This window comes from Dreissena polymorpha, chromosome 15 (assembly GCF_020536995.1).
Source record: "Dreissena polymorpha isolate Duluth1 chromosome 15, UMN_Dpol_1.0, whole genome shotgun sequence".
Classification (NCBI taxonomy): domain Eukaryota; kingdom Metazoa; phylum Mollusca; class Bivalvia; order Myida; family Dreissenidae; genus Dreissena; species Dreissena polymorpha.
In genome coordinates this window covers 15,472,084-15,484,414 of record NC_068369.1, presented here as the reverse complement: position 1 = coordinate 15,484,414, position 12,331 = coordinate 15,472,084, and the positions used below count along the sequence as shown (strand labels likewise).

At 35.0% G+C, this 12,331-nt stretch overlaps 1 long non-coding RNA gene across 1 annotated transcript; it reads right to left on the bottom strand.

The window, feature by feature from the left end:
* Positions 1–7,255: 7,255 nt before the first annotated feature.
* Positions 7,256–9,719, bottom strand: LOC127860975 (uncharacterized). The gene is made up of 3 exons (XR_008039989.1): positions 8,948–9,719; positions 8,368–8,468; positions 7,256–7,860 (listed from the first exon to the last, which is right to left on the bottom strand). It is a non-coding gene; the product is annotated as an uncharacterized LOC127860975 (long non-coding RNA).
* Between the last annotated feature and the right edge of the window lie 2,612 nt (positions 9,720–12,331).

Sequence of the window (12,331 nt, the reverse complement as noted above, 5' to 3'; positions counted from 1 at the left end):
TCTCTATGTCAGACCACCATCAGTAGAAAGGACCACAATGGAAACAAGAGATTATCATCTCTTTTTTGTGTCATCCTTGATATTGATGCTTACTGACATGGTTCATCACACAGCATTTCATTAATAACATTTTTTAAATGTTGTTAAATTTTAATGTATGTATGTGTTGTTGTATTATGTTATGATGCTCATTATCGAAATAAAACTATCAGCCATATGAAAAAAGTCCGTCTAATGCTCACTGAACTACCACGCATGTTCGAAGTTTGTATTTTAAGATTCAATACATTTTTTATCAAATATTAAATCAGCATTACTAAAACATAATTTAATGTATATTCAAATGTATTGTATAGCCATTATATATATATGTGTGTGTGTGTGTGTGTGTGTTTAAATATAGCGTCATATTGTATTTTTTTATTTGTACCCTATTATTAATAATGTACATTAATTCATCGTTATTGATTTCTGCTTTAATTTTATATTAAACGTGCGCGTCTTCTGAGATACTATGTAGGTATGAAAACAACTCTCCTTGTACAGGTTTAAAGTTGGCTCTGACAACTATTGTGTAACCAAAAACAAGGAGACAAAATGAGTACAAAGCTCATTAAATTGCTTTGTATATTTTATTGAAAGTCGTATTGTTTTGGAGTCGCCGATGTCTTCATGCAGTATATATTATTATGAGTGTGTATAGTTATATTAACGCTTTTGTGATAGTTGAATTGATAAACAAGATAAATAGATGCTTTAGAAACATAAGTTGAAATGCTTTGTGAGTATAAACACACACAGAAACACAATGTATATATGTATATTACAGGTTTACGATCGTATAAGAAAGTATAAACTTATCTTACACACTTATGTGCTTTAAAAATGGATCATTAGACTTACTTTAAGAAACGAATGAAAAAAAATAATATTCAAATTCATACTACAACACCCTGAACACAATTTCTTCTATTAAATTTAATTGGTCAATACGTTCATTGTTTGTCACCACACACATAAAATGTATTTTTTAATTTGTTTGATTTTGAATCGTAACTAAGCAAACACTTGCCTCAAAACGTTATTTAAATACATATAATTTTTTATTGTTACAAACATGGAATTTCATACCATACGATGTCTGGAAACTCAATTTTACTAATGCCAATATGTTACGATTATTTTGTTTGCAATAGTTTTGATTGACATAATAAAAGGAATTGAATGAACTATTTATTTGCATTTTATTATTAGACTGAGTCATCTTATGTCTGTGTAAGTTAAATATGAATATAAACTACAGAAAATGACGCACACAATTCCTTTGCTCCACAGCGTAGTAATATTGTATGTGTTTATTATTGTTTTCTATGTATTTAAATTGTAATTGCATAATTAAATAATGAAATTTTGATGTTGTAGCTAATGTATAAATTTTGATTGATTGATGTTATATCATTTTCATTTCTCATGTTTTTACTTAAGCAATCACATATGTGGACGTATTTGATTGCGCTGGAATTAAAATATCTTGGGTGTACGTAAGCTCTTAATATGAAACAACCGTTCATGTCGTTAAAGAATACGTCGTAAGAAGGGAAGGATGAAGCAAATGTCTGTATTGTAATAGTTACCCCAAAACATGAACGGGCAGAGTAGAATTCGACTGACTTTGTAATATACACTCAGTTGTTTTCCGGACAGGTTGCGAATAGAAATGTCAAAGGAACTATATAAGCTGTTTTAAGCTGTTTGCCTTATGAGTTTGATACTGAGCACACACGTGTTCCGCACGGACGATGTGTATTGAGAATTGACCTTTGCTTTTCGTTCAAAATGTGCACGCGAACAGTAAGTGCATACGATAAAAAATCGTATGCATATATGAGCATTCTATTAAGACGTCTGTCTGTAAAAGAAACATATTATAACACATTATTTTAAACATTGTTAACGTCCCGTGTGTGATTGCAATAAACTATGCATTCATTTGAAATATTGTATTATTCTTATTTTTATAAGTAGTAGTATTATTTAGTTTATATTGTGTAGTCTATCGTTTAGTTTATTTTGGAAAATTGTTGTTCAAACGTGTTTACCAGCAAACCATAGTGCAAGACAATTTATATATATAAAAATACAAACGACGTCTGTTTTGGAATTAAGTTAATCGTTTCACTTATTTATGTAAAATGTTATAACAAAACATTATACATTCAAAAAATAACACATAAATAACGTTCAATGTGTTATAATATATTTAACGCGTACGTAAACAAATATGGACTTTGGTTTTGCTGTAACTACACAATGCATGATTAAGCAATATAAACAATTTTCATGTGCATTAATGTGTTTTTTTTGTATTCGAACAATGTTTAGAGTCTAGGTATAGATAAATGACAGGCATGTAATCGAGCATATGTGCACCCAAATTCACAACCATTTGCAGATTTGAACAATCAGATATTTTTCCAGATTAAGTTTGTGTTCGCGAATTTCAAGCGCAAGTGCCTTTTGTTTGATGACCAAATGAAGGCTTGAACACTTATTTAATGTGGTATGTTATTTGATATAATCCGATGAATAAAGATTAAATATCTAAAGACCCAGAACACATAACTGTATGTTTGTAGTGCGTTGTAGTTTTAGTCAGGATTTTCTGTTTTGGTTTACAAGGGTCATGTTCACAGATTGCCACGAGGACTAAAATCCAATTTTCCTCACATTTTTCGAATCCTATAAGAAAAGTAAATGAAATGGAGCGAAATGATAAAACTGCAAACATGTATTTAAAAAAAAAAGTAATATGCATAATTTGAAATTGATGCAATTTAAAAATTACACGATACAATTGACATTACTAATGTTTCTGCTGTTTTCATTAAAGTTTTGGATAAATGTTAATCACTTACAAAAGTAAGAAATGTTTAAAAAATAAACGTATGAATGTCTAAACGTCGGCATAGCCAAACGGTAACCGACAGGGACCTGTGATTGGGACAAGTTCAATGCCCAGAGCAAAAATCATTGAACTCCCTCGTTATACTTTTCTTGTATTAGACATTAATTGGTTTGGAATGTACTTATAATTGTCAGGTTTAGGCTATGCATGATCAACATGCAACAAAATCTGTAAGCATGTCCCGTTACTTGGTAATAATATGTTTATAGAAATGGTGTTTTGAGGCTTTAGACGAACTAAAACAGATAGGCCTTTTATTATGTTTTTTTCAGAGGTGCAATACATAAAATTCCATTTGTAAGAAAAGGACATAACGATGATATCAAGATTAAAGAAAAAACGTTGTATAAACATTCATAAATAACTGCACTCGACACTTCTGCTTGCGCGTGAAAAACATAATTGCGTTATAATTGCTATGAGCAACATCTACACAAAGTACTTGTAAGCGCATTAGTCATATTAGTCATTAAATGCGTTTTTAATTCTGGTTTCAGGTATTTGTAAATATATGTGTTATGTTTTCTGACAAGGAACCATTAGAGGAATAACGGCCACCGGAAAAACTTTGCGAAACCGAAATTTCGCAAACTTAAGTACCCTTTTTCTTAAAGATTTGCTACTTTGAGACATAGTATGCGATAAAAGTCTTATCGTTGATTAATAATTGGTTATTTTCACTCAAAAAACGTGTTTTCTTCACTATGAAATTTATAAGCAAAGTTGGGGATCCCATGGGATTTTTGCATTTTCCCATGGGATTTTCGATTTTCCCATGGGATTTTTTCACCCATGGGATTTTTTTTCTCCCATAATTTGCAAATGGGAGAAAAATCCCATGGGATTTTGAACATTTTAAAAAACGTGTTTTATTTGCGTTTGCAAGTATTTTAACGTTATTTAAGGACTGTATATTGGTTTTATGCCAATTATATATAAAAATATATAGTAATAAAAAAATCCCATTTTAAAATGGGAGAAAAAAATCCCATGGGATTTTTTTCTTATTTTGAGAGATTTATTCATGAAACTTTCAGAAACATCATATTTTATGAAATGATGAACAACTACGATATTTTAATGCGTTTAGTCGTGTTTAAAAAAAGAACAAAAAATCCCATGGGATTTTTTTTCACCCATGGGATTTTTTTCACCCATGGGATTTTTTCTCCCATGGGATTTTTAAATCCCATGGGATTCTTTTCACCCATGGGTTTTTTTTTCCAATGGGATTTTTCAGTTTCGTAAGCCGAATAAGTTTCTTAATGCGAAAAACAACAATAAAGAAAATAATTATTATAATTTTGAATAAATAAATTGAATAATATAAATAACATGAATATTTTTAAAATGAGTTACAAGTAAAGGTTTATGCTAGTAGAACTTATCATTTCTTGTTCGAGCAGATGGTTGAGTCCAATTGGTGAGTATGCCAGCTTAGAACCAGTATAAATGCATCGCAGACAGACAACGCTGTCATACTGTACACACCGCTGAGTAACAATCTTTATTGCATTTCATTTTGCAACAGAAAATGAACTCCGTAGTATAATTGATCTTATATATGCCCTCTGCTTTTGAAAGCGTGCAACACATTAACATAACAATAAGTCCATGCCAAAAACTATGTGCAAATTCCATTCAAAGCTATATACACATTATAAAGGTCAGATGACCCGCGTCATGCGAAAATGGGTCTTATGTCATATGCGGCCAAAGCTGGTCCATCCTAGCTTGTCCAACCGCGCAGTCTGGTCAGGTACTACGCTGACTGATATATAAAGTCAAGCCATGATTCGTGGTCTCATATCCAAACTCGGTAGCTCCTGTGCGAAACTTTCACCGGAAACGACGGCACCGAGACGGGCGCTCGAACTTTGCGGATGCGCGTTATATATTATATATAATAGCGCGATGTGTTTTTTCTTGCCTCAAATTAGTAAGCCCAATCAGCGTTTTATTGTGTTCTTTGCTTCTACTATTAACAAGAACTTCAACTGATACGAACATGAATTTTATTTAAATATGTTTATTTAATGCTCGGAAAACTCATTGTATATTTAGACTACTACTTATAAAACGAAGTCGGGTTTTCAACATCTGTTTTCGGCATATAAATTGTTATTCCAAACCAGATTTTACGCACTTTACTGTACAAAATACCGTTAGGGCCACCGTGGTTACTCATTAAAATCCAGAGGGCGAGAATGCGAGAACGCGAAAGTACGATGACGACAGTGCGACAATACGATGGCGACAATGCGTTCGTACGATTGCGAAAACGCGCTAGTACGATGACGACAATGCGACAGTGCGACAATACAATGGCGGCAGTGCGATAGTACGGGGGCGACAATGCGATAGTCATATCGTACTGTCGCCGTGGTATCATCGCAATGTCGCCATCGTTCTATCGCATTGTCGCCATCGTATTGTCGCACTGTCGCCATCGCATTTTCGAATTGCCGCCATCATACTATCGCGTTATCGCATTGGCACCATCGTACTATCGCACTGTCGGCTATCGCCATCGTATTGTCGCACTGTCGTCATCGTATTTTCGCACTGTCGTCATCGTATTATCGCACTATCGAACTGTAGTATTGTCGCCATCGTACTATCTCACTGTCGCCATCGTATTGTCGCACTGTCGTCATCGCACTGTCTGATTGTCGTCATCGTATTATCGCGTTCTCGCATTGTCGCCATCGTACTATCGCATTGTCGCCATCGTATTGTCACCCTGTCATCATCGTATTGTCACATTGTCGCCATCGTACTATCGCGTTCTCGCGTTCTCGCCCTCTGGATTTTAATGTGTAACCACGATGGCACTATCGGTATTCCGTAATACTGCTAAAGCACAGTATGATTAGGTCACTCCCAATGCTCAAATCTCTATGTCTATTTTAGTAACAACACATGTCTATGGAAGGATATTTAGGTAAAAGTTACATCATTCGTGGTGAATATTATGACTGATGCTTATTCTAATTTGCTTTATGACAATTCCAACATGCTTGTTGTCTATTCGTTTATACTTGATGATTGCTGCAACATTACATCATTCATGAATAATAATTACATTATGCGTGATGTTTATTCTAACATGCTTCATGACAGTTCCAACATGCTTGTTCTCTATCGGTTATACTTGATGATTGTTTCAACATGCTTGGTGACTATCCAATGTTTGTGTGTTCATTATTCCTGAAACCAGTCATAATCGGTTTTGCCACTAAGCGTCATTAACAACGGCAGTTAGCAACAGGCAGTAAGCAGAATGCAAGTTACTAAATTATGACATCAGGTGGCGCGCGTTTATTTTCCGTATGTTGAATAAATTACTTTTCGGAAAAAAAAGCGAAAACATCCGAATCATTTTGACTAGTAAACTGAATAAGCTGAATTAGTTCCCTTCGTTATATAGGTTATATTACACTAATTCCGATTCCCATAGGGTCCTATTATAAAACTGACAACTTTCACAGCATTTTTCTTGCCTTTCCGACGTATCAATTTTTCCCAACCTGGTATCATTTTAAAGATGGATCTGTCATCTTCCAATAATTGCAATCAAAAACATACCGTCTCGCAACTTCTAAGAAAGTAAATCGCTGTCGAATGAACCCACCGTAGAAAAACGCGTTTCGGAATCCTAATTTCGACAAAAGCCCCACACAATAGAAAACACACCCTCAAAAGTTCATCTTTTAAGTTAGCTTCCAATCCAAGGCATCAAAGTACTCCAGACACATACAGGATATTACAAATAACCACAAAAGACATGTCTCACATTGTTAAATGGCTTATATTCAAGAAGAGAAAAGGAACTCTTTAGAAATAGGCACTACTTTCGAATGGACCACGGAGGGATACACAATGATTTAGTGTAATGTAACCTTTAAGGGAACTCAACATTGTCCTATCTTTTCCAAACTTTCTCCACATGAGATTTCAACTATTTCCACAATGAATATGCAATTTCAGTGCATTCGGATGGGGGTAAAGGCCTTAAAATGGCCATTTAAAGCGGTGACTAAATTGGCCGCAGTCAAGTCGGAATGCATGATTTTTAGTCTTAGTGACGACAGCTGATTTTGTGTCTTCAATTATTGTTATGCGTAACTTTTATGGCAAAAACTGGTATCATTGCATGCGAAATTCACCAATATATCAGCAAAAGGCCCAAATAAATGTATTGATTGAGAATCAGTGTACTTTTCTTGATGAAATAGGAGACTTTTTTAAAATTTTAAGCACTTTTTTCAATAAAAAACTCACTGACAGCATATAAAATCATGTTTTTTAAGAAAATTATTATTAAAAGCTTCACTTACAATCTAAACATACACATTGCATTTACAAAAATTAATGCTATTATGATGAGAGGCATAATTTGCAGCTTTCAAGCCGATACAAGCCGGCTACCCAAAATTAACACTTAAAAAGGCGCAAATCGCTCCTTCAACAGCTTACGACACAAAGTGACACTCAATGCGCATCCAGATAGTCTCTCTCATATAAATAAGTCCTGTTAGCGACATTTTATTAAGTATTCCCTTTAAAATCCAGTGTTGAAAGCGTAAGTTTTGCAAAAATGCCCACAGTCACCATGCAAAAGAGCACGTTGGTTAAGGAATTCCTACGCGAGTGGCCACACTAATGTCGTGGCAGGAAAGTCATTTGGGTGTGATTCCTCTGTAGTTCAGTGTACATTCATTCCACTACCTGGGGATGACTATCAGGATCAATTTTCCCAGCTTGGTGTAGTGTTGACCTTTCAGGATGTTGATGGATCGTCCACAAGCGCTGCACCACTGCGGCCTCTGTTCAGGACACAGAGTCGGATTGAGGTGTACACAAACCCGCAGTCAGGCAAGGATTATCCAGACCTTTAATGAAATAAAATGTTTAGGCCCCTGAAACTGGTAATTATGTTCAACACTGAGATAAGGAAACACATAGAGGAGACATCATGCCATGGCTTTCTCATTATCGACACGGCAAACTCGAGCGGCTGGGGACTTGGCTCTAAACAAAAACAGGTATGCTCCATCAATGTGAGCAAGATGGCATGTCAGAGTTAAAAAGGGCAAACAAACATACAAAAGAGATATAAAGGAAATTAGAAATTAAATGCCAGAAGTAATTTTAAGTATTGTTTTTCTGTCTGCAAGGGTTGCTGTGGAAAATAGTGCTTAACGCATAGTTTGGCCTGTAGGGGTTCTGCTAGCAAGAACAAATCGAAGTCATATCTGCCCGCGAACTGTAAGCTTGAGTTAACCATATCTGATAAAGTACTGCTTTGAGAATGCATTCTGATTGTACTTGAACCAGATCGCATTGACAGCACAAGGCTTCAGACCCCCCAAAAGCGTGAGGCTTTCAATAGTGCTTACCTGATACCAGACCGCATTGCCCAAGACAGTGACTTTCTCCCGGAACTGCACAGGCTGCATCCGCAGCACAATCCTTAAGCTCAATCATGGTCTGGCTGACTCTGAAATAGTGAAATCTGAATATACAGATGCTCATTTGTCTAAAGGTTATGAGTTTATTGCCTATCTTATTAAAAGCAAACACAATGACATGCTTAAGAAGGCATGTGCATTTCTGAAAAGACATACAGCTGCCCGATACTTGACTAGGAGAAGGCGCTATGGTCTTCACTCTGAAATTCATTACTCTAAGGGCTTAACAGAACAAAAGCCAGATCTTACAGCTAAATGGCCCAACCTACAGCTAAATATGCTTTATAGGTTGAAAATAAAGTTATTTGTCTGAAGAACTAGTGCTATTAACTCATCAGCTATGTTGCTCCACTGGCCGCAATTCTGTAAACATAGTGTACTTATTGAAATACCTAGTCTACCACCTGCTGCGCACTACTACGTCCACTGTAAATACACAGCTAAGTTAGTACTTTAACGAACAAACTGAAATTCATGTGTTAATTAAACAATCAGTATGATGACTCACATTGAAATCATGTCCAGTGCACCAGTCAGAGCAAGACAGCTTGCGGATTGTTGACCATCTACGGCTCAAGGACAAACGGTCAGGCCTACAAACAAAGAGAAAAATGGCATAAATGGGTTGCATGCATGTAATTTGGCATATTTTTCATCTTGCTCTCCACCTGAAACTTCAATCTATGGACATTATAATATTTACATTTAAGATTTGTTGGAAATGTTACCCTTACTTGTCCATACCAGGTCCCCCACCCATCCGGAACAGTCCAAAACCACCTAAAACATCCATTTGGACCAAAATATTGACATCTCTCATCTATTTTAGCACCCAAATCATCAAAACATTCATTAAAATTCATTTTCTACTTGTCTCGCTTGCAGACGAATCCATGTGACCTTGACATTGCAGTAAATGTGCTTTTTAAAGGTTATATTACACTAATTCCGATTCCCATAGGGTCCCATTATAAAACTGACAACTTTCACAGCATTTTTCTTGCCTTTCCGACGTATCAATTTTTCCTAACCTGGTATCATTTTAAAGATGGATCTGTCATCTTCCAATAATTGCAATCAAAAACATACCGTCTCGCAACTTCTAAGAAAGTAAATCGCTGTCGAATGAACCCACCGTAGAAAAACGCGTTTCGGAATCCTAATTTCGACAAAAGCCCCACACAATAGAAAACACACCCTCAAAAGTTCATCTTTTAAGTTAGCTTCCAATCCAAGGCATCAAAGTACTCCAGACACATACAGGATATTACAAATAACCACAAAAGACATTTCTCACATTGTTAAATGGCTTATATTCAAGAAGAGAAAAGGAACTCTTTAGAAATAGGCACTACTTTCTAATGGACCACGGAGGGATACACAATGATTTAGTGTAATGTAACCTATAATCTCCATTAAACTAAATACGTTCATTATTGCCATGAAGACCAGTAAGTTAACACAATGAATTGACTGCCGTGAATGTTTTTGATATTTGTAAGATGCAATTGGCACTCAAGAAATTATACATGTATTTTATTCAGAACATAACGGGGTTGATGTGTTGGAATTGTGGCCCTTCCCTAGTCCAAATAATTACAGTAGACGTAATCTACCGATGTGCATTGCATATCGACCTCATATTTATAAAGTAGCCCAAACCCCCATTGCCACAGACCTGTGCGTTAAACTTTCAGATTTCTCTAGTCTGTTTACCATGCTATAATTACAATTTCTATAAACACATATTTATCATTTTTGACTATATAATGTCTGTGGTATACAGAGAAACCTGAAAGTTACAAGTACTCGTGTCTAGTACTGTACAACTATTGTACTCCTCGTTGAGAAAACAACTACTTCATCTACATGTATTAAAATATCATAAAACATAATTTTCAATCAAGTTGGAAAAAATCAATAAATAAATGTCATATAAACAGGTTTGTCATGAACGTTGACGTCGCTCTTGGTTACCAGAAAAATTCCCACGCACGGATTTCAACCGTCATTGTTTACAATCAATTAAGTGCATAAGTACTTGAATTTGTATAGTGTTTTTTAAAAGTGTCCAGCTACAGGTGGTTAGCGTGTGGCTATAATACTAGTGAGTGAAAACATATTTTGGAATGATAAGTAATCATATTATAACGAAAAATCAACTTTTCTTAAAAAAAATAAGTTAAATATATATTCAACAAGGTATCCAACTCGAAATCATCCGAAAACGGGATGCATCGTTTTAAACAGCCATTACTTCATCAATTTTGCAGCGATTTTCACGATCTTGGTCTTATTCAAAGCAGAAATAAATTTCCTTTCTGGAAATGTATATGTCTTGCAATATTTTTACAAATACTGGGTCAACTTTTAAGAAATAACACGATACACAACTCGCGTGACACAGCTGTGATCGATCAGACAGTATTCATGACTAAATTCTTCACGGGGAAATGGGCATTTTCCCTGCAAAGTTCACGAACCTCGATACCATAATTCAATAAAACGTATGAAAAAAACATTCTTACCGTGCTTGCCGTAGAATTATGCATCAAAACTAACTGTCCAGCGCATTTTCAAGCCTTTGTTTACATACATTTCAACCAACTGACATTTTAAACACAAGAGTGATTTCATTGCTCCAATGCGGAGTTGTGTCTTTACAACTGGAGATTTCATTCATAAATACAGTCTGATCGATCACAACTGGGTCAAGCGAATTATGTATAGCTTTATTTCTTAAAATTTGACCCAGCATGTGTAGAAATATAACAATATATATACATTTCCTAAAAGGAAATTCATTTCTGCGTTGAATAAGACCGGGTCATGAAAATCGCTACAAAATTAATTTAGTAATGGCTGCTCAAAACGATGCACCCCGTTTTCGGATGATTTCGAGTTGGATACCTTGTTATATATAAAACGGTAGTGATTTTTTTTATAGAAAATTTGATTTTTCGTTTTAATATGATTATTTATCATTCAAAAAGATGTTTTCACTAATTATTATCATAGCCACACGCTAACCACCTATGTGTCCAGCACGTGTGCCGGGAGAACAGGGCTTAATGTATTTTTTGTTATGCTCTATAATATTTATATCCAATCTGTATGAAAAAATGTCGGTGAACATTATTCCGGTGTTAATTTTTGAAAATATTGAGGCATTCGTTAATTATGGATCTAAAACGGAACATTAATCCGCAAAAAAAAAATACCGGGCATATTGCATATTAGATCGGACACATGAAATTATTTCGAAAGAAAGCAATAAGAGTTTCAATTCTACATGAGTAAGTCTCGCTGTGCACGATTACGCTCTTACTGCTCGTATATATTTGACTCTTGGCAAATACCTAGTGTTTTATTTTGCTTAATCTAAATTGTGTCATGCATCTATATGTACTTAAAGCAGCATGACCAACAGCTCTTTCATATTTGAAAGAGATTGACACGAAATATTTACCCATCTATAATAAAGTTTATATGTGCACTTCAATATTATAGTTTTAAAGCATTTTATGTGGTGCAATATAAAAGTACTCTAGTAAATTTGAAATTATGTAATCGATTTCCTCTTAACATACATGCAAAGTTCCAGATAACTTTTTCAGCAAAATCTTGGTTTACACTCTATAATAATCCAGCCTTAAAGTCTATTATTAATTCTTTTATTTCAGGTAAATATAATTTTTGGCACATCCGCATTTAGGTTTAAAGTCTAAGAAGAGCTCATGACAATTGCCGGGTTACAGCAGACATTTTGCGATAAAAGGACCAGATAATGGAAAACGTTCGGCTTTTCGACTGTTGTAAAGATGGTCTGTTATTCACAATAACGTTAAAGTGCTGTTGATTTCATAATTGTAATGAGGGCCTAGACGAGTGG